The 24,115-nt window shown below is 39.0% G+C and overlaps 1 pseudogene; it reads right to left on the minus strand.

Annotated features, from left to right (window-relative positions):
* Positions 1-1,904: 1,904 nt before the first annotated feature.
* On the minus strand, positions 1,905-18,797 carry LOC121403687 (annotated as a pseudogene).
* Positions 18,798-24,115: the final 5,318 nt, after the last annotated feature.

The following is a 24,115-nucleotide window of genomic DNA, read 5'->3' on the forward strand; positions in this document are numbered from 1 at the left end:
TCCGACGTACTTTTACTTTCTGCGATACGATCTCTTTCTAAATGTGAATAGAACTGCCATTCAACAGCAGCCTTGCATACAAAGGATAATACACCATAGAGGCTTTGTCTATTCTTGTTCCTATAGGATTCCCCCGAGTATCTTCAGCGCACCTCCATCACCCCTATGAACTTTTTTTGAAACGTGGATAAGTGGATCCATTAACTGAATATTGGTGCAGCTCATCTCCCCTGTCACATTTGGACTAAGCGCAGTTTTTACCTCATTATTAATTGTAAATTTGCCCCATAGACTCCACTTTTCACAAATAATCCAAATTTTAAAAAAGGATTTCCTTTTTCTCTGTAATAATAAAACAGTACCGTGTACTTTATCCAAATGAAGATATAATTAATCCTTATTGGAAGCAAAACCAACCATTTGGGTTTATTTAATGTCTGCATGATTTTCTTGTAGACTTAAGATATGAAGATCCAAATTACAGAAAGATCCATTATCCAGAAAACCCCAGGTCCCGAGCATTCTGGATAATAGGTCCAATACCTGTACAATTATAGCTTCTAAACACAGTGCATGTATTTGTTCAATCAACCATAGGCATAAAAAAAATAAAAATCAAACATATTTTTGATCATCTTACCATCAGTTTCTATAAATCATCACACTTGCTGTATATTTATGAGTGTAAAGTCTAAAGGTGGCCATACACGGGCCGATAAAAGCTGCCGACAGACCGTGTCGGCAGCTTATTGGCCCGTGTATGGGGCACCCCGACGGGCTTCACCGATCGAGATCTGGCCGAAAGTCGGCCAGATCTCGATCGGATGGGACAAAAAATCCCGTCGGATCGCGGCCGCATCTATTCGTTGATGCGGTCCCGCGATCCGACCGCCCGTTAGGCATCGTTAGGATCCGATTGTTGGGCCCTAGGGCCCACGATCGGATCAGCCCGATATTGCCCACCTCAAGGTGGGCATATCGGAGGGAGATCCGCTCGTTTGGTGACATTGCCAAACGAGCAGATCTCTCCATGTATGGCCACCTTATTACATATATTGCCCTAAACTGGCAAAATGATCCCTTGCAGCATGACAGTAGGCACGACAGTTAGAATCTACTCTTTTAGAGCAGTAAGAAAGTTCCCCTATGTGGACTGGCAGCCTACAGGAGGCTCTGCTTGGCACTATACTTGGTTTATATGCAATTAAAACTTACCTCCAAGCCTGGAATTCAAAAATAAGCACCTGGTTTGAGGCCACTGAGAGCAACATCCAAGGGGTTGGGGAGCAACATATTGCTCAGGAGCTACTGGTTGGGGATTATTGGTCTGTAGGAAGGAAATATGGTTAAGGAAATGTTACACATATATTACAAAATATTTATTTAAACAGGGCACAGTTATCTTTGCAAATAACCCAAAGATTAGGAAATTGCTGGTAGTGTAACTATATGTAATACTGCTCAATTTTGCTCCCCAAAGCAATTCAATTTGTATTCAAAAACTGCACTAAAAAAGCTCAATAAAATACTCAGATCTGACCACAATACAGTAGACTAATACTGCCACAGATGTGTCACTGGATATTGGCTCTGAATCTATAAAGATACAAGTAAACAATGTATTTTACAGGACACTGGCCAACTAGTCCATAAGAAGAACCAGCTACTTCAGTGCAGTTTTCCGTGCTAATCTGTAAACATGAAAAATGTTATTCTTCTCTGGTAAAATATTTGGCGTAAGAAGTCAGATCTTTCTTTATTTCATCACAGAATGGGGGAGAAGGCCATTATCTCCATTATCTGGGAAAGAAGTAACACATAAATAAATATATACATAAATACACACACTGATGGATATTAGTCTTGGTATTATATTGCCCACTGAGAGATCTGAATGCAACGTCCTAACCAATGTCACTGATTTTATGTACATGTCCATTATCAAGATCCAGTAGATCCCGCAGTCTGCAGCCTCTACCATCATAACATATGCTGTCTTCTAATATTGCTGTCTTCTAATATTGTATTGAAAAACATATACTAGGTTGTTCTAAAACTCTCAGTTTAGTTCATAAAACTTACTAGGGTAAATGTGTTAAAAAGGATTGAGGGCAGATTTAGCAAAGGTTGGAAAAAAAAGTTTCTTTCTTTTCACATTTTGACAGCAGTCAAATTCAAGTTGCCTGGAATTGTATTCATTATTGATCCCTAGCACTTCTTCCTAATAAGTGAAAAGGTGTAAAATAAATAAATAAATTAGTTATATACCTGTATTATGATAAAACTTTGAAATCTTTTTACATTCTGGAACTAAAGATATGAAAAGTTTTCAGAATTTCAAGAACCAATTTGTAAAAAAGTCAACATAAAAACCCAGACCAACATGAAAAATTATATTTGGGTTAAAGATTTGATAAATCTACCCAAATTATATAAGTGCTATAGTATATGCTATATGTTCTATTTTTGCGTGTATTCATATCCATATACAAATCCATTCTGTGACCCGCTTTATTTCAGTTTCTAAGAAGTATGATACACCAATTAAAGTGATCGTATGAAATGATTCCATAATTACTTGATCCAGTTCATTAACTGCACGGTATCAGGATCATAAAATTCACATAATTCAGAGAGCTCTTCCATTATTCTTGGCCAGAACTGAAACAAAGTAATCATCATTCTCAGATTGAACAACATATGGTACAGTATAATCATTAAGGAAAGCGAGAACCGCTCCGACTCACCGCAAGTTGATTGTAAAGCAGCCGGCATAATAAATCCAAGTTCGAGTGCTGGAAAATTCGGCGTCCCAAGCCGTAAACGATAAGGATGAGTAGAGGAGAACAATTCCGCACACCAGGCCGTTCAGTAAAAGTTGAAAATCTTTATTAAATCATGGTTAAAAATACACGCTGTATCTTGCGCTTGACGCGTTTCGGGCTCAGCTGCCCTTAATCATAAGCATAGAGACACGGTGAAAATCCCAACTTAAATAGCTAATACCCACAGTGACCCCTAATGGTCAAAAAAGGTTAATAAATTACAAAACATCTAAAAAGTATCTAAAAAGTATCTGTTTAGTGAAACATGAAACAATTATGATACATATATAAATACATTATGATTAGCCACTCAAATTGCCTAAGTGAAATAGGAAATATCAAATCTAGTATTTAATCCATCTGGATTGCGTGTATGTAAAGTTAGAATCCAAAAAGCTTCACGGTTATTTAATGAAAGCAGCGGATCACCGCCCCTTCTGGGCAAAGACACTCTTTCTATTATTTTTACTCCCAAATCTTGTATACCACGTTTACTACAAAATTTAAAATGTTTGCCAATAGGGGATTTCATATCACCTTTCTCTATACTGAGTAAATGTTCTCTTATTCTGTCTTTAAGAGGGCGAGTAGTGCGACCAACATATTGTTTCTTACAGGATTTACATTCCAATAAGTATATGACCCTGTTGCTACAACAATTGTTGTAGCTGCGGTTACTAAACATTTTTCCTGTAACATTCGATTTAAAATCTGTACTTATTGACGATCCACACCAGATAAATATAAGATCGTCTATGTAGCGGCCGTACCAGACAATAGAGTTACTGAAAGGTTACTATCACCAAAAATATGGGTTCTTTCCCACCAACCCATGTATAAATTCGCATAGGAGGGTGAGAAAGCAGCACCCATCGCCGCTCCCCGTTTCTGGAGATAGTATGACCCATCAAAGTAAAAATAGTTATGGGTTAACAGAAACTCCAGAGCCATGATCAAAAAAGTTATACAATCTTGAGAATATACTTCTGATTTCATAAGAATATGATTAATGCATTCCAGCCCTTTATCATGGGGAATGGATGAGTATAGTGATTGGACATCCATAGTGACCCATGTAAAATCATCAGACCATCTTATATCTTTTAGAATAGATAATAAGTGGCCCGTATCTTTGAGGTAAGATTTCAGATTCTTTACAATGGGCTGGAAGCATTTATCAATCCAGATCGAAAGGCCCTCATTCAAAGAGCCAATACTAGAGACAATAGGTCTACCCTGAGGACTAGTCATCGATTTATGAATCTTAGGTAAATGGTGAAAAATTGGAGTAATAGGAAATTCTCGAATCAAAAAAGGTACGTCTCTAGTATTGACCACTCCCATTGATGTTCCAAATTTAATAAGAGCAATAAGCTCAGATTGAAAACATTCAATAGGATTTTTTGATAGTTTCAAGTATGTATCCAAATCCGAAAGTTGGCGTATAGCCTCAGAAATATAGTCAATAGTATTTAATATCACCACAGCTCCCCCTTTGTCGGCTTGGCGTATGGTGATATTAGAATTTTCATAAAGTTGTTTTAATGTCAATTTGTCTTGGGAATTGAAATTATTAGTCCAATTTTTATTTTTTGTTTTAAATTTGGATAATTTCCATAGATCCTGTTCTATAAGATCCTGGAAGACATCCATTGAAGGACAACGCGAATTAATGGGATAAAAGGTACTCTTTGGTTTTAGACCTAAAGATATTTGTGTAATAGAATCCTTATTAGTAATATTTCCTTCAAACAATAGATCTTCCAAGTTTTGAAGGCCCATTAAATCAGAAAAGTGAGAAAGACTTGCATCATATTGGTTAACATCAGAAACATCAGAATCCCAAATTTAAGTTGGGATTTTCACCGTGTCTCTATGCTTATGATTAAGGGCAGCTGAGCCCGAAACGCGTCAAGCGCAAGATACAGCGTGTATTTTTAACCATGATTTAATAAAGATTTTCAACTTTTACTGAACGGCCTGGTGTGCGGAATTGTTCTCCTCTACTCATCCTTATCGGTACAGTATAATCAAACCAATTTCAAGATTTGGATAAAAGAGTGAATATTTGTACTCAGTAATGTGATACTGCTAATTAGATAAGGTTTACATTAGGATTTGCATGAATGTAGCCTGTTTTTATTCACAAAATGACAACTTTATGCACCACAGTGCTTTGCACAGTGCAGTGTTTTACAAGAATAACCAAAAAGAGGGGGTATAGACATTGAGGGGGTTATTTATTAAAGTCAGATTTTTTTCTGGTCGTACTTTTTAAACAGAGATTTTTTCTAGAAAAAATAATTTTCATAGAAATTTATTTTTTGAGATTTATTAAACCCAGATGGTGTTAAAAGTCTGAATAAAACTATACTCCATCACAAATCTGCTGAGGTCATGTAGAAGTCAATGACCGATGTCCCATTGACATTTTGAAGATATCCTGATCTGTGCTCAATAATCTGAAAAAGTCACAGGTTTTGGGCATCAAATCTGAAAAAGTCACCGTTTTCATAGACAAATCAAAAAAAATCATACGATTTGGATTTTTTCATGATTTAATAGAGTCTTTTCCTGCACAAGAAATTTTCATGAAAATTTATTTATAAAAAGTTCATGCGGATTTGGTCGGAGTGGTTTCCAGAAAATAGTAAGAAAATTTCAGATTTTGATAAATAACCCACTAAAAATCAGAGGGTGAGAAAAAATACTTAAAGGATAGGCATTTCAATACACAGATGACAAGAGTTACATGTCCCAAAGAACTTACAATTTATTAGAATCTAGTAAATTGAGACCAAAAAGAAGGAAACGACTTACCTTGAGGATCAGATAAATAATCACAGTGATGGACACAGAACATCTCATATTGTTGGCCTGCAAAACAAAGATTTTTTCTTTGCAATAATATACCACTTCAGCATAAGAAATAATTATATTTTTAATCATTTAAGTGCATTAAATGTGTTAATGGCAAACATGGCAAATAGATTGTTACGGACATCACTGCCCTTACTGTACTGTTATTTCCAATATTTGAGTATCAGCATGGGCTTAAACGTAAATAATAATTTCAGTTTACAATATGAAACAAAAATGTTTGGGGAAAAACATGCACTTTTCCTTGCAAATTAAAGCTCTTCGGTACTGCCATCTAGTGACCAGATTAAAAGATACAGAGTAGGAATTAAATGGGGAATTTTGCCTGCATGCTATTTGAGACCTTGAACACTTCATACAACCTTCATTTGCAATAAAGCAGATAACTGATGCATAGGTGCTAATTTATCAAACTGCAGAATCCTGACATCAAATTGGTTTATCATTAAGAACTCATTTCAATATTGTTTACAAACTTTTCCTGAAAGTCATGAAAGTTTGTTTTTTGTAACTTTTTGTTTAAGTATTTCCAACAAAACACAAACAATTGATACAAAAGAGAATTTTAAAGAAAATGTGGAAAAAGGAAGAAGGGGAGGACTGGGCACTCTCACCAAGTCTGTATATCATGAGTACTTTTCCTTTGTTACATAAATGGAGCATTCATTGATGTGACATACATTGCTTAAATATTTTGTTTGGTTCAGTCATGAAAGTTTTAATTGATCAAACCTATTATCTTGATTTGTAAAGAAATGAGGAGAGCACTCTGCAAGCATATAATGCTATGGTTATCTTTTTATTGCTTGACTACTTGTACACGACATGTTTCGGGCCTATATGCCCTTTATCAAGTGTTGATAAAGGGCATATAGGCCCGAAACATGTCGTGTACAAGTAGTCAAGCAATAAAAAGATAACCACAGCATTATATGCTTGCAGAGTGCTCTCCTCATTTCTTTACAAATCAAGTTACAGATATCAGGATACCGGTGACCTGATCAAGGAAAGTTGCACCCCTTTTCCTGAACCAAGTGGGCGGAGCGTTTTGGGATATTATACTTTCTGCCAAACCTATTATCTGTGTAAATTGATCAAAATGTGTTTAAATGCTTTGAGAAGTTAAATGCCAGTCTGCTTTGGGCTGAAGTGAGCACTGTCATCTGTCTGAATCTTTGTTACCCATGCAAACCGCGTCCGGGAAGAGACGGTTTGGACAATGATTTTTTTGTGCTGGAAAAGATTGCTCCGAAATCCCTAGTAGTGTTTTACTGAGCAGTAGTCATTGTTAACAATTAACAGCATTAGTTACATAGTGTTACTTTAAAAACACCATGTATAATGTGCCATAGATACTATTTAACACTTTAGATACTAAAACATGGAAAGATTCAACTAATTTTTATAAACACTAGTGTCCCAGTGCCACTGGCAGCCATGCACACCCAAGCCATCACACTGCCTCCGCCATGTTTACAGATGGTTGGTATGCTTTGGATCATGAGCTGTTCCACGCCTTCTCCATACTATTTTCTTGCCATCATTCTGGTAGAGGTTGATCTTTATTTCATCTGTCCAAAGAATGTTTTCCCAGAACTGTGCTGGCTTTTTTTTCTGTGTTTTTTTTATAGCTAAATTCAATCTAGCCTTTCTATTCTTGATGCTTATGAGTGGCTTGTACCTTGCAGTGCACCCTCTGTATTTACTTTCATGCAGTCTTCTCTTTATGGTAGACTTGGATATCAATGCACCTACCTCCTGGAGAGTGTTGTTCGCTTGTTTGGCTGTTGTGAAGGGGTTTCTCTTCAGAAGATAAGGAAGCAGCCCACGACTTAGCACCCTGAGGGGTGTGAAACGTAGGGTGGATGGAGATGAAGCTATATTTTTAACTTTTCTACTAATAAATTTATTTTTAAACTGAATATCTCTGATCTTGTGGATCCATTTGAGTGCCGGTCAGCCCTGCTTCCTTATCTTCTGCTGTACCGCTCCCTAAGGGCTGGGACACACTGGGCGATTTGGGGAGATTTAGTCGCCTGGCGACTAATCGCCGCGACTTTTCACGACCAATCTTCCCCGAATGCCTCCCCTCGCTCTGCGCCTGGCTAAAATGAAAAATCGCCTGCGCTAATCACACGCGGCGATTCGTTTTCCGAAGTCGCCCGAAGTTTCCTCGTGAGGCAACTTCAGGCGACTTCGGAAAACGAATCGCCGTGTGTGATTAGCGCTGGCGACTTTTCATTTTATCCAGGCGCAGAGTGAGGTGAGGCATTCGGGGAGAAAAGTCGCTGCGATTAGTCGCCAGGCGACTAAATCTCCCCAAATCGCCCAGTGTGTCCCAGCCCTAAAGCTGGGGGTCTGTGGCTGGTGCACCAGGACCACTTTCACTGTTTGGTGAGTTACTTTACCATTAATTCTGGAGCACATTGTCCTCCTCTAAGGGGTTTCTCTTCACCATGGAAATGATTCTGTGATCATCCACCACTGTTGTCATTCGTGGACGTCCAGTCTTTTTGCGTTGCTGAGTTCACCAGTGCTTTCTTTCTTTCTCAGGATGTACCAAACTGTAGATTTTGCCACTCCTAATATTGTAGCAATTTCTCAGATGGGTTTTTCTGTCTTTGCAGCTTAAGGATGGCTTGTTTCACCTGCATGGAGAGCTCCTTTGACCACATGTTGTCTGTTCATAGCAAAATCTTCCACAAACAAGCACCCCCCTCAAATCAACTCCAGGGTTTTTATTAAATTGATAATGACATAACAAAGGAATTCCTCACACCTGTCCATGAAATAGCCTTTGAGTCAATGGTCCAATTACTTTTGAGCCCCTGAAATGAAGTGATTGTGTTAAAAAAAAGGCTTTAGTTTGTCACATTTTTATGCAATCTTTTTGTTCAACCCACTGAATTAAAGCTGAAAGTCTGCAGTTCAACTGCATCTGAGTTGTTTCATTTAAAATTCATTGTGGTAATATACAGAACCAAAGTTAGAAAAAAAGTTGTCTCTGTCCAAAGATCTGGTTTCACATATATTGGCTTCTTTTTCTCTTTCTCTGTATTATATGAATTTGATGAACTAGTAAAGAACAAAAATGTTGTTAAAGTACAGACAGGAAGGAATGAATTGCATGAACAAGTTATTAGGAAAAAGAAAAGCTAAAGTGGTTAAGGTAATTCAGAGGGATTCGAATGGTACACATGACTGGCACACATAATTCCCATAAAAGCAAACAAGTGTAAATATTTCTGTACCAGTCAGATGTACATATTTTCAAATTTCAAAATAAATTTCTATTCTCATTAAGACCAAGAAGTCTGACAGAAAGCTACAAATATATTCCATATGATGTTTGTGGGATCTATGAGCCAATTTTTGCAAATTCCAAAGGGAAGTCACTTGTCTGGCACAGCCTTCAAGCTTTATGGTCATTATTTTAATGCAAGGGCTTTGAATACAAGATTGTTGCCTCACTTATTTTTAGTTAAAATTAAAACAGCACATGAGATTGTTAAAAGTAGTAGCGAAGCCAGCTATAGTTAAGATAAAGAGGACACAAAAATAAGTGTGAAACATATCAACTGGAAGTTGCCGGAAAGCTTCTTCACACAAGTAGAGGCTGGCATCAAAGTCCCTATAAGAGCAGAGAAAAACATCATCAGTCCTTGACTTTTATTTAGCAGGCACATTTGGTTGAATAAGACATTATACAGGCCCATTATGTAATGGGAAAGCCTAATTCTTGTGCATGACTTTGCTGATTAAAGCACACGTACCCCATGTCCAAGAGTGATTTCTTTCAGATGCTCCTTTGGAGGCACAGTTTTTACAAAATATTTTACTCCCCATGAGAGCAATGGTGAAACAGATCTTGTTTATAATAATAAACACAGGCATGCAACTAAATAAGGCTCTTTTTGCATAAAACATGTGGCCGTGTTATTTGTTTCACATTTAAGGATAAATCGAATGCTACAAATTTGTAATTTTACCCTTTTAGCAATGCTGGTGTTATATCTGGCTGTGTTCTGAGTTAGATTCGTTTGTCAAGTTAAATAAGGCTAGCTGAGTCAACGCTCCTACTAGAAATCTACATGGATTCATGAGGCTTAGTACAAAGAAAAGAGCTTGAGCTATGGCTAAATAATGAATTGTAATAAACATTGGGCAGGCAAGACCGATGGGCAAAATGCAACAGTGCCCTGAGTACTGAAGTCTTTTTATATAATTTAATGTTACACTAATTTTACCTTTAAATATATGATTTTGTGCAGTTTTTTTCTATTCTATCTCTGGGTGACATAGGGCTATGGACATAGTGTTGGGCTTGGATGCCTGAGGTCCACTGGGACTACAACCTCAACGTCCCTCTTGCGATATCAAGGGCACCCCTCCCTTCCCTGTTGCTACTCCATACTGTGTATGTTTAACCTCCTTTCTGTGATCGCTAAAGGGGGCAGGGGAGCATCCACAATGCCACAGTCAGCAGGGCCCATGAAGGCTGGGGCCCATTCCGTTTTTTTTTCCCCTGTGTTCTGCCAGTCCAGTCTGATTCAGCATGGATATCTACTTCCTCCACTTCAGAACATCTCCCTGACATGTCATTCACGTCTATATCTCTTAAGGCAGTCTATACAATCTTTTAGATTGTAAGCTCTTTTGGCCTGGCCCATTTTCATCTTTTGTATTGGTTACTGGTCATTATGCTGGTAATTCTGCATATTCTTTGTATAAACACATTTATTTTACAGTGCTGAGCAATATGTTGAAGCTCTAAAAATACACGTTAATAGTAATATGTCGACACTTTACAAAGATCAAATTTGAATGGCGCTGTGGACACTTTACAAAGATCAAACGTTTTGGGACAACCTGGTCTTCCTCATGGTTTAGTGATTATATTGCAGAAACAACTCTATAAGGGAGTTACTAAAACAGTAAAGTTTAGACGTACAAACTTTTCCAGTATAAGGTTGTCTCTGCAACATATTAACTGGGAAAGGCTTTTCACAGGGTTAAACAAAAGAAAAATGGGATGTCTTCATGCTGTTTAATAAATATGTATGTCAGTATATTCCCCTTGTAAGCAAGGAACATCGTGTTGCAAAGCAAAACCTTTGTGGTTATCACATCCATTATTGTTCTATGTACCACAAGAGAATTAAAAACACAAAGTTTCAGCTTTTTTCCTGCAGCCTATATAGTAGGTATATAATGCTTTTGGCAAAGGCACTAGTTATTGCATGTTCCAATATAGCCACAAGATGGCTCTTTAAGTGCATTTTTAAGGTGTGTATACAGAGTTCAATGTGCCAAACACTATTTGTATTTCGGGCCTGCCTGTCACATTAACCATAATCTACACACATAAGTGGTTGTTTCACTCATTTACAACTTAATTAATTACAATGTTATATTTTACAAGCATAAATTATACTGTATTCTTTCTACACGACGATTAGATTTAGGATCTCTTATTTTGAACAGGAGAGGTCAGAGAGGTGTTTAAAAAAGGTGATCCATTATTATATATGTAAGAACAGGTATAGAAGGAATTCAATTTTGTACAGTAAGCTGTACATATAAAAACTGACACCTCTTAATTGTTTTATTTATGCACCAAGTCAAAAAGCGAACTAAGAGGATATGACGGATAAGAAGAAGATCTCCCCTTTTTAGGTTTCTGCGAAAGTGAAAAAATAGCCATTCATTCTACAGTACTGTTGAAATTAAAGTAATTCAATGATTAATATTTATATAAATAGGGATTTTCTCCCTTAGTCAAAAGGTGGCAATAATACTTCAGTCTCTTGCATTAAATGGCTATGAATAATTAGGTAAAACACTGAACAATTGCAATTATGGTATGCTAAAAAATTCACAGAACAATCTGCTTAGTATTACTCTTAAAGCTGATATGTAGTCTAATTAATATTTATACTGTATATAGTGCTTGTTACCTGAAATCTTCTAACTAGCATTGCTGCGATAACAAAGCTGAGCACAAGGGATCCCAGAATCACGGTATTATTAAACTGCAGCACACAAACCACCAGCAGGCAAGTAACTTGTATCAAATACAGTTTCGCTACCAGCAATACAAAAAACATTAACACAATAAATCCAGATTAAAACAGTTTGTTCGGACTATAAGGGTAATTTGTAATCCAAAATGATCTGACAGTTAAATAGATTTTGTTCTAGTTGCAAGAGGATTAAGATATATACATACATTAAAATTTAGAGAGAGAAAGAGAGGTACATACATCTTCTTAGCTATGCAGAAACATAGTTTTATAGTTACACAGTTAAATCGGGTTGAAAAGAGACAAAGTCCATCAAGTTCAACCCCTCCAAATGAAAACCCAGCCTCCATACATACACTCCTCCATACTTTCACATAAATTCTATATACCCATATCTATACTAACTATAGAGTTTAGTATCACAATAGCCTTTGATATTATGTCTGCCCAAGAAATCATCCAAGCCATTCTTAAAGGCATTAACAGATCACAGACCTTTTCCAGCAGGTTGTAGTCCTGACATTTGCTCAATGAGGCTTTTAATTGTGGAGTTACATAAAAATATGTGATAATACATGGAATTTTAGTTTCCAGCCCTCTACAAATCTACCAAATTAAAGCAAGAATTTCAATATCCCCAGTTTAGCTTGGAAAAAGTGCATACAGCACAAAGACAGATACTAAAAATGAAATTGAATAGAAGAATCAAATTGTTTTCATGTTCATATTAACTAACTGATTCTATCTTTGTTTTATACATATGCCCATGACACAAATTACTTGTAGTAAACTGTTCAAAGCTAATTTCTGATTGGTTGCTATTTGCAACTTTACCTATGCAAGTTCAATCAATTAAACAGCATATAAAGTCATGGCAAAAATAATAATATATTTATGGAAATGATAAAATTCACTTTAGTGCAAATGCTAAGTTAGTTTTTCTTATACTTTACAAAATTTCTAACACATCTTTGTTCACAATTTTGTTCACAATTTACCTTTTTAGTAGGAATCACGTCTGTACAATCAAGAGCAAACAGGACAACTGCTTGGAGTAGCAATACAAACTGGTTGAACTGCCAAGTGATGCTAAAGATGAACGTTGAAATTAACACCACAATAAAGGCCATTTTCTGCAGAAACAAGAAACATAAGTAATAAAAGTCAGGTATAAGACAAAAAAATTGGATGTATAAAATGTTCACAGAGATGTGCTTGCTGTTTATATTGAAGTCAGCTCTGTTAACATTGAAATTGTGAATAGTTGAATGTTCTGGCGAGGAATCTATAAAATAATTCAAAAAGCTCTCCCTGTACAAGCCCACTTGCCAAGTATTACTTTTAAGGTGAATCTGTGCTTTCTTACTGTGCTGATTTTGAAACTTTTTACAGTGTGAATTTTGATAGTGGCTAGGGCTTGTCTGCTCAGTTTGCACTCTGGAAACCATGAGATACAAGTGGACTTCTCCCCCAACGGACCAAGGGAATTTCATGACAAATTATGTCCGGTCTTTATCTGACTAATATGTCTGGAATGCAGCTGTAATTTTTTTGTAGTGTTGCTTTTGATTCCTGCTATATGAACAGCAAAAAATGGCAGTGCCCAATTCTCTCTTAAAGGAATTGTAAACTCAACTCTTGTAGTATCAACCCTGCAAGATACAATACAAAAGTAGGTTAAAAATGTTTTGGTGATCGGGGGGCGGTCCTTAGCCATGGTGGAGACCGGACGCAGATCTTAAGAGCTCCGTGAAGGGATCCTTGCAAACCCGTCCATTAGCAATCTGCAGAGCTGATTAAAAGCTACCGGGACATTTTTGAGTGACTCTACGTTATGGGAAAGCGTGGTACTAGATCGCAACGCCACACCATGTCCCCATTCCTGCAAAAAACTTCAGGCCGTGGCGCGCTGACTAAATCCCAAGATGGCGCCGACTCTGATACTGCTCCTCAGGGTTCACCGCGCTCCGACGCTTCCCCCTCGCAACCAGTGAGTATGTCTCCTTCACTCACTCCTCTACATGACTCCCCACAAGGATCCCCACAAGGATCCCCTTCTGATTTAGCTACCTCGCAGCATATGGAGGGCCAGCCAGTGACGCCGCAAATTTTGGCGGACCAGTTGGCGCACCTACAGTCTGCTTTGACCTCCACCATTACACAAACTGTAGCTGCGGCTGTTAATGCGGCAATGAAGGAGGTTCAGAAGGAAATTACTGATCTTGAGGATCGTACTGATAAACTAGAAAATTACACTGATGATATGGCACAGCGCCTGATGTATGTAGAGGAAGACAATGCTGCTCTTAAAGAGGAAGTTTTTCAGCTACGCGACATGTGCGAAGACCTGGAAAATAGGTCGCGGAGACAAAACTTAAGGTTCAGGGGGATTCCTGAAGAAGTCTCCCCATCTGACATATCAGGCTACCTTAAGGACCTCTGCTCTCATATATGCCCGGATTCGCCGCCCGATCTCTGGCAATTTGACAGGGCACATAGGTCGCTAGGACCTAAACCTTTGGCGCCAAAGCCTCCACGCGATATCATCGCCTGCTTCCATTATTTCCAGGGCAAGGAAGCTATTTTGGCAAAGACGAGAGCAACACAGATTCTGGGGTTCCGCAACCATAAAATCCAGATCTTTACGGACCTTTCTCCAATCACTTGGGCAAGCGGAGAGAGCTCCGTCCTGTTACGCAAACACTGAAGGAGCATGGTATACTATACAGATGGGGCTTTCCATTTAAATTGGTTGTCACGCGAGCAGGCCAAACCTATACCCTGCACAATCCACGGAATGGATCTCGTTTTTTGGCCTATCGCTTAAAGAGGGGTTATCTCCTCGCAAAGGATCCACGACAGAGGGGCCACCACCACCACTTGCCCCCCAGTGGTCCAAAGTGCGACGACAGGATTCATCGCCGAGTCTGGCCTTAAGCCCTTCACCTCCTCGGGACACCTGATCACCCTACTTGATATGCTTTTCTTCACATTCTCAAGAAAGTGGGCTTTCCCGTCTGTCACGATTTTGCCACGAGACGATCCTTGGACATGGAGACTCACTTTTCTACCTACTTGGCCTGCGGCGGACCCCGCAGGGCTATGGATCTTCTCCCCTCATCGGAGGTATACGGTCTACCTCCCACAGGCACTAGACTTAGTGTCGGTGCCTTATTTTCCCTGATTCTGTCAGTCGAGAATACTTTATTGGGCTATAGTCACAAGAGTGAAAAGAGAATCGCCCTTGAGTTATTTAAATTGCTTTACTAAGTTTATATTTACTTGTCATTTTTATTTTTTACTGTGTGTTTGATTCATTTCATATGTGTTCAGTACTGCAACTGTTTCTTAAGTGCTGGTTCCTGCACTTACTACTTAACCTTGTTTTGCTTGATATTTTGACTTGCATTATGATTACCCGCTTCCGATTTTTTGCTTATGGGGTACTCCTGATGTTCGCTTTCCATTGGGGGGAGCCAAGGGCCTTTGGTCGACTGAATGTAAGGTTCCTGAATTTGAAAAACGAAGAGACAGAAGGGCATATTTTACTCATAGATAACCATGGCTAAACTTGTGTCCATGAATGTAAAAGGCCTTAATAGCATTCATAAGAGATACTTGGCCTTGAAGGAGCTCAAACATTTGCGAGCCGACATTGCTTTCATTCAAGAAACCCATTTTCGTAGAGACAGCCCCAATACCCTTACTTCTAAACTTTATCCTAGAGCCTACTACTCCTCGGGCCCCTACAAGAAAGCAGGGGTTGCTATCCTTATTCATAAAGATTGCCCTTTCTTGGTCGACCAAACTCTTGTTGACCCACATGGCCATTATTTGGTATTGAAAGGAATGTATGCTAATGTGCAATTGTTATTGGTTAATGTGTACTCCCCTAACAAAAAACAGATTAGTTTTCTACGTAAAGTGATTTCTAAGTCCCAACAATTCAGCTCTCCTTATGTGGTCTTGGGGGGAGACTTTAATCTGACATTCTCTCAGGTGACGGACAGATCGGAGCCCTCCCCGGACCAGGCGGCCCATAACTTATCTACGTCTTTTAGACAAATTATCTGACAGTCCCAACTTTTTGATGCTTGGCGCACTAAACATCCGAAGGACAGACAGTACACATTCTACTCGCCTATTTATAAATCACACTCACGTATTGACTACTTTTTCATATCTTACCCTTGCCTTCATATACCATATGAGTCTGAAATTCTGCCGATCACCTGGTCAGACCACGCTCCGATATTCCTAGTTCTGGAATTATTTAAACCCCCACCCCGGGAAGCCCACTGGCGCCTTAATGAGTCCATCCTAAATGACAAAGAAGTGTTTTCTCGAATAGAGGGTGATTTGAAGGAATACTTCCAAATTAATGAGGGCTCCGTTGCCTCTCTGACAACTTTGTGGGAAGCTCATAAAGCCACAATAAGGGGACGCCTGATAGGTCTAACGGCACATAAGAAGAAAGTGGCTAATGACAGTTATCTTACACTTCATAGGCAGTTGAGGGATCTAGAAACACAACTCAATCTGGGATGTACTGATCCCTTACTGATGAAAATCAACAAAACTCGTAAGGAATTGGCTGCCCTACGACAGCAACAAGCTGAAAAGGCTATAATTTGGACGAGACAGCTATTTTATGAGAAGGCCGATAAACAGCATACCCTCCTGGCAAGAAAGCTTAGAGACCAGCAAGTTCGATCTAGAATTACTTCCCTTACACTGCCCACTGGGACACTTACATATAACATACTCTAAGCGAGTATCACCTCAATGCTCTTATATGGGACCCTGCCTCTCCTACTCGGATCTCCCCATCAGCCTTGTCAGCAACGAAGTTGACTTATTCAATATGGCTCAAGACTAGATACAAACACAAGTTGATCCCTGTTGGTTACTTATTTGAATAATCCGGCATTTCGGCCGGGGACTGATCCTTCATTTTGTGCTAATTGGTCTCAACTCCATCTCTTCACGATCCGAGAACTTCTCGATCCTCAAACCCACCTGATTCTACCCTTCCAAGCACTCAGAGATAGACAGCCTCGGACTGACATAAAGTGGTTTGAGTACTTCCAGCTCTGCCATTTCCTCACGCCATACATTTCATATGCCAAGGCTAACTCTCCCACGCCTTTCGAAATGCTTGTGGCTAATGGTCTACCCCAAAAAGGCCTCATCTCCAGAATTTACACCTTGCTGACAGTCTCCCCGGATGGTTTACAGCCCAGACATAATTATATGGATAAGTGGGACCAAGCTCTCCCACAACCGATACCGGCTGAGGACTGGCCTCTGATATGGGACAATGCGAAACGGGTGGTTGTCTGTGCTCTTCAAAAGGAACAGATATATAAAGTATTGACCTGCTGGTATTATACGCCTGTGCGACTGCACAAGTTATTCCAACAATCCTCACCTCTATGCTGGAGGAACTGTGGTTCCCATGGGACCATGCTACATACTTTTTGGGACTGCCCACTAATTCAACCGCTTTGGACTGAGGTGGCGAATCTGTTAGGCCAATTGCTGAAGCGGCCCATTGCAATGGACCCGGTAACCCTGCTTTTGGGCAAACCTTTGCCCAGGTTACGTAGAAGTGGGCAGGCTTTAGTCAATCAGATCTTGACGGCCACCCGTCTGGCGATTTCGTCTAAATGGAAGAGCATCACTCCACCGAGTCTTACTGAGGTGCTTAACAGGGTGAACTCAAATCGTACTTTTGAATTGGGTATAGCTCACATCAACGATACAATGGATCGGTTCACGAAGACTTGGGACATATGGATACTGAGTGGCCTGGCTAATTCCACCCCACAGGGTCTCCACCCTCCACCTGCCCCTTAATCAGGATAAGCTTAGGGTTGACCATGTTGCCTTTGTCTGTTCACTATATAATCATTATGACATGCCTGTCTTTGTGTGTGCTATTCCTCTGCTGTTGGTTGACTGGAAGTGACAAATGTTATATAATGTTTTGGTGATCAAACACTCTTTATTAATGTATTAATTTATTTAATATATTTGTATGTACTGCAAGTGGCTCTTTATGTACTTAAACTAACCCTTCTGTATTTTATATATCGTCTGAAGTGTAAAACTCTACCTGCAGTTTGCACTACTCAGTAATGATTTGGGTAGGTGTTAGTATTCAGTGTTGCTTCCAATCTGTTATAAGTGCTAACATTCATTTTTAAATTAATGTGTTTGATTACGCACAAGAGCCAAACACTTTCAAAGAAGATTGTAATCAAGAAACACAGTAATAGAAAAATATAAAAATCAACCAACAAACCAAGCAAAAAAAAATCATGCCTTGGATAATTTCTAGTGTAATTGTTTCATCTTCCTTTAACACAGTTATATATACTATTGAATGCACCTTTCTTCTGACTATTCTTGTTCATTATGTGGTTGACTGCATTTAGGTGTAGTGCAGAGTCTCTTAGCTCAAGCGAATTCATCCTAATTTACGTTCTTATGATACGTTTCTCCACCATAGGTGTGGGCTAATAGAGCCTGCACTTTTTTTAAATTGCCCCTGCGAGTTACCTGCACTGGGAGGAAGTTTCTGGTGAGTATGGCCATGTTCAGTTACATGCATGTGTATACTAAGTGATTTTTTCCAGCTTGCGCATTGTGTGCATGTGAGTGACGTCAAGCTTAGGTTGAGAACTGAGACACTTTGCTTAGTGTCACAACATGGCGGACCTTTAACAACTGTTAATACTTACCTGTTAACAATGTACCATAATGCTGTTAGTTACCCAGAAAGCCACGTTCTACTGAGCAACCAGCTGCTAATGTAGAGAGTTGTTACATACAAGGTTTGGAGCCCAAACAAAGTACAAATGTAGAAGTAAACTGACTCCAAATAACTCTGTAAGAATAAGATACCTAGATAGAAAACCAAAAAATATTTCTTAAAGATGGATAAAAACATTCAATAAAACTTGTGAAACAGCAATATCTTAGGTTAGTTTGAGATGTCCTTTAGCTAATCACTTACTAATACTTTGAAATATAACTGTGAGAGTTACCTTGAAATAAAGACTGCACTTACTGGAAAGTTTATTTATTATAATAAATAAAGAGGTCTTTCATTAAAGGGCATGTAAAAGCAAAAAATAAAATGTAATTTTTACTTTATTTAACGAAAAAGAAACCTATCTCCAATATACTTTAATTAAAAAATGTGTACTATTTTTATAAGAAACCTGACTGTATGCAGTGAAATTCTCCCTTCATTTACTGCTGTGGATAGGAATTGTCATATGGCCCCTAACTGCTGAGCAGGGAAACAACCATACTTATGAACAGCAGGGGGAGCCCCCGCCTTACTTCCCAGCCATGCAGAACTCAAGCAGCTTTGCTTTTTATGACGATCCCTAAGCAGCCCAGACCACACTGAGCATGTGCACAGTCTTAGTCTTGCAACAATGTTTAACAAAGTTACAAGATGGTGACCCCCTGTAGCCAACTTTGAAAGCATAAATTATTTGTTTGATTAGGCTTGTGGTGCAGTAAGTTCATGTTTATATTTAGTATACAAAATACAGCATTTCTAGCCATATTCTATTTTAGACTTTACATGCCCTTTAAGAGCCCAAAGCCTAAAGCCATCATTACGCCAATAAAATGCCTGAGAATTCTCCATGTTGTGGGACCTGCACAATATACAAACAGACGCAAGTAAAACACATGAAATGCATTTTGAATGAATTGATTTATTTAAAATGATATTGACACTTTCATTTTTTTAAAATAAAAACAACATTAAAAATTAAAACAGAAGCAAAATGATCTTTATATGTCAATTCACGATGCCTTAGGCCAATGGCAGACAGGTCATTTTCTCTGCTACCGTATTAAAGGGGTTGTTCAGCTGTGCGTACATGAGTACAAAGAAAACAAATACATTATGAATTAATGAACTTGGGACCAATAGTAGTGTTAAACATAGTGTGACGACATACTGTGAATGCCTGTTAGTCAGGACATATGCACAAACAGAAAGCACAAAGTACCAGCTAAGATCCACCTGGGAGATGGTTGAGCCACCCTCTGTTGGTGTTTAAACTCAGATCAAAAGGGAGGTGGTGGACTAGTTTTCTATAAAGCATGCTACCAGAATGCAACTCTCACATATTGTTTGTTAAAGCCTGCATACCAGCCATATCACGTTGGACTTTACATCCATAGAACAGCAAGCTTTTCAGATCAATAGATGCATCTGCACTGCTGCTTACCAGAAATCTCTTTGATGGTTGGATTTGTATTTTTCTCAGTGTGAGTTAATCTGATTTTGCTCTGAACGCATTTGTTTTCTTTCTTTGCCGTACAGTAGTCATTGTATGAAAACATCTTACATATTATTCTTCAACTTGATTTCTGTGTGAATAAACCATATATCATGGCATAGTAAATTATGCTAAGGGTAAGGCCAGACGAGGAGATTCGGGGAGATTTTGTCGCCTGTCGACTTATCGCCACGTCTTTTGCGTGACTATCTCCCCGAACTGCCTCAGCGTTTTTTCCCCATAGGCTACAGCACAAAATCGGCTGGGCTAATATACACGTGGCAATGCGTTTTCAATAGTCGCCCGAGTTTGCCTCGAGGCAATAAGTCGCCAGACGAAAAAAATCTCCCTGAATCTCCTCGTCTAGCCTTACCCTAAAGGGAAGAGATTTTTTTTCTGATTCTAAATAATTGCATATTATTACACTTTGAGGTAATTGTTATAAATTTTTAGTGTTCACATCAGGGATTTCTAGTCACTGGCCAGAAAACTGTTGTAGCCTAAATGCAAGAAGCCTAAATGTAACAGGATGACATCCATGATGTGCCTAGTTCTTTCCTCAAAGTCTGGGGCCTCTAGCTATACATTACCCATAGCTACAATTTATTAGAACACAATGGTTGGGGTGAATCCGGGGTAACAAACCATCAATAGTAGTGGATTGCAGACGGGTTGCCACCTGTCCGGTTTTGACCCAGACAGCCAGGTAATTTGAAAGGCTGTCCGGGTCAAAACTTCCTGCCCGGTTTTTTAAATTTGGAAAACTAGGCAGGATTTACCATGATTGACACAGTGATCGGGCAATTGCAGCATTACGGCACGCCCTTCCATGTCACGGTGCCGTCTCCTGCTCGGTCTCCACTGGCAGAAAAGGTGGCAACCCTAACATGGCAGCTGTGTGGCTATTGACCCAAACTCATAAGGGAACTCTGGAATTACTGCTAGGGCCAGGCTGATGGTAATTCTAGGGCATTGTTGAATCTGCACTTGTGTGTAATTTGTCAGAGCATATATGGCCATGTACCTTTTTGAATAGTGTCACTACATGCTCAGTACAGTGCCTAATTTAGTCCTTTGGACTTGTGTTAGTAAAGAAACTTTGAGGTATCAGAATTACAAGGTTGGACTGGGCCAGCAGAACTCCAGGAAAAAAACCTGATAACCAAGGCCTGCTCCCTCACCCAATCACAGCCACAAGTTCAAAAGGAGGTTGCAGCCCCAGTGGGCTTAAAGATACTGTAAGCAGTATGAGTGACAATCTGATGCAGGGACAATATAGTTCTGGCCTACTCACCTTCTGATTTCCTGAATCATTCCCAGAGAATATGTGTGTGATAACTGAGCTGCTGTCTAGTCACCATGGCAACCAAGCCAGGCCCAGACCTCAAGGCATGCTGAAAAGGGTGGTTGTATTCCCAGTGAGTAGTACTCCTTTGATGTGGAAACTGAAGGCTGTTCTCTGCTTGTGAGTGAGAGACACCTGGCAAAGGCACATGATCTGGATTCCACATTTTTGTAATACTTTCAGCAAGCAAGGTTTTGTTACCCTTTTTATTATGATGAAAATGTCCAGCTATTTGCCCTCTATCCTTAACTCTGTCTCTCCCACTCCACAATAAGCAAATCTTTCTCTTTTGCAGATCTTGGTTCTGCCTACTTTTCCCATCACTGTTTGGCCACCCCCATCATTATACACAGTTCTCTTGTCTCACAGCTCACCAGCTGCAGAATCCATACCCTCCGATTCTTCCTGCCCTCCAACAAATAAACATCTGTGCTACGGAGCATGCCATTATTTAAATGAAATTCTTAAAAATGGTTCTACACGATCCACTGAAAGGTGTGTGAGGGGAGAGCGTACATACACACACATTTTTAATATATTGGAACAATTATTTAAAACTGTAAAATGCACTCTGCATTGAAAAACATTTGCACTGCTAGTTCTCGAATACTATGGAATGCTAAATGTCATTGATCAGATGCAGAGACCTAGCATTAGGAGCTTATCATTACTTATCACTATATATATATATATATATATATATATATATATATATATATATATATATATATATATATATATATATATATATATATAAATAAAAGTCCAAAAGTTTACACGCACACCGATGTTAATATAAATGTTACTTTATTAGGAAGTCATTAATTATATTGCATCAACGTTTCGGTTCGGAATCTAGAACCTTTCTCAAGATGCTTTTTGCATCTTGAGAAAGGTTCTAGATTCCGAACCGAAACGTTGATGCAATATAATTAATGACTTCCTAATAAAGTAACATTTATATTAACATCGGTGTGCGTGTAAACTTTTGGACTTTTGGATTTTACGACCTACACACAGCACCCGAGTTCAGTTTTTAACGACGAGTGCGGACCTTAATGGTGGATATATATATATATATATATTTCTTGTACTCATTGTGGAAGTGCACTCATGGGTGACCTGCATTTTGGGCATAAAAAGTCCAGCACTGAAAAGCCAACAATGCCATTTACACCCTTTCCCCCTTTATATCCTACACTTTGTCTTGAATGGAAGCTAGGGCTACACCATACTGAACTTGACCCGGCCAATATACCAATCCCCCGCTGCACCTCTTGACACATTACCTTTGCTCAGGTGCAGGCAGATGCGTCTGATTTCAGAACAAATCCGTCAGATCTGCCTGCACCAGAGCAGAGGTAGGAAGAGGAACAACAGCGGAGCAGATTCTCATATAGTGTGATCTTAGCCTTAGGGTCTTCCGTTGGCCGACTAGATTTGGTTTCTGCGATGAACATGTAGATGTGGACATTAGGGGGCAGATTTATCAAGGGTGGAAGTGAAAATTCTAATTTTTAAATTCGAAATCCAATGTAAGTTTAGTGTACTTTGACTAGGGAATAGTGCAAATTTGAAAAAAAATTGAATATTGAATTCTATCTCGTACTGTCTCTTTAAAGAAGACTATTTGACTATTTACCATCTAATACCTGCCGAATTGCTGTTTTAGCCTAGGGGGAGACCTCCTAGAACGTATTTGGAGTCATTTTTGAAAAATTTAACATTTTTTTTTGGAAAATACTTCGATCTGAATTCGAATCGAACGATCGAATACAGCCTACACACCGAAGTTTTTTTTAATCAATTTCAATTGGTCTTTTTTTTTATTCGAATTTAGAGTTTAAAAAAACTCCCATCACCTCAAAATTAGACCCTTGATAAATCTGCCCATAGATGTCCAGTTCCCCAAGTCTTTGGAGAACCGAGAACCACCCTGGCAGCTATCAGAAAATCTGCAATCCCTTTTGTACTGTAAAAAACTTGCACAGAATACAAAAAACATAGCATTGTAGGACACTACACAATAAATTCCCCTCAGAAGAGCCATCACTTGGGTACTAACTTATTTGTGTTCTTGTATTCATGTTTTAAAGTAGGCTGCTACTTTCAGATATCCCGTCGGTCTACTAGTAGATTCCTCTATGATTGGACAAAGATGCAATGCAATCAAACAGGGCAGGGATAATTTTAGTGTAAGTCCTCTATCCGAGAACCAGGATTCTGTTTTTATTAATAAATACAGTATATGCCCCATGTCTGGCCACTTATGCTGTTTTAGCTTGATCCTAGAACTTGAAGTTGTGGAGGCCTTCAAGTACAGAACAGCATCAGCGGTGGCTCATCGGTGTGTTTTAACTGGGAATACTTGTATATACAGGACAGTACAAGAATTTATACAACCCATTTGCTTTTAAAAGTTTATGGGCAGTTAGATGGGTGTCTGGTATTGTGTGAATGGGCTCTTTCTTTGCCACCACTTCTTATATATTTATTTTATCATAAAAAGTGTGTTTTGTGTGTTATGTCTTCACCATGGCAACATACAGAGGTACACAAAGGTAGTTACTGACATTTTAATGTAAAAGCAGGGGGGGGTTCATCTGGTCTCTGCAAACAGCCGAGATCCCTGTTGCTACAACATTTAGGGTTACCATCTTTTTCCAATGCTAGGTCACGACAGGGGGCAGGCTGACGTCACAAAGGCAGGGCAATTGCGCCAAGTGATTG

The sequence above is a fragment of the Xenopus laevis genome, chromosome 4S (genome assembly GCF_017654675.1).
Source record: "Xenopus laevis strain J_2021 chromosome 4S, Xenopus_laevis_v10.1, whole genome shotgun sequence".
Lineage (NCBI taxonomy): Eukaryota > Metazoa > Chordata > Amphibia > Anura > Pipidae > Xenopus > Xenopus laevis.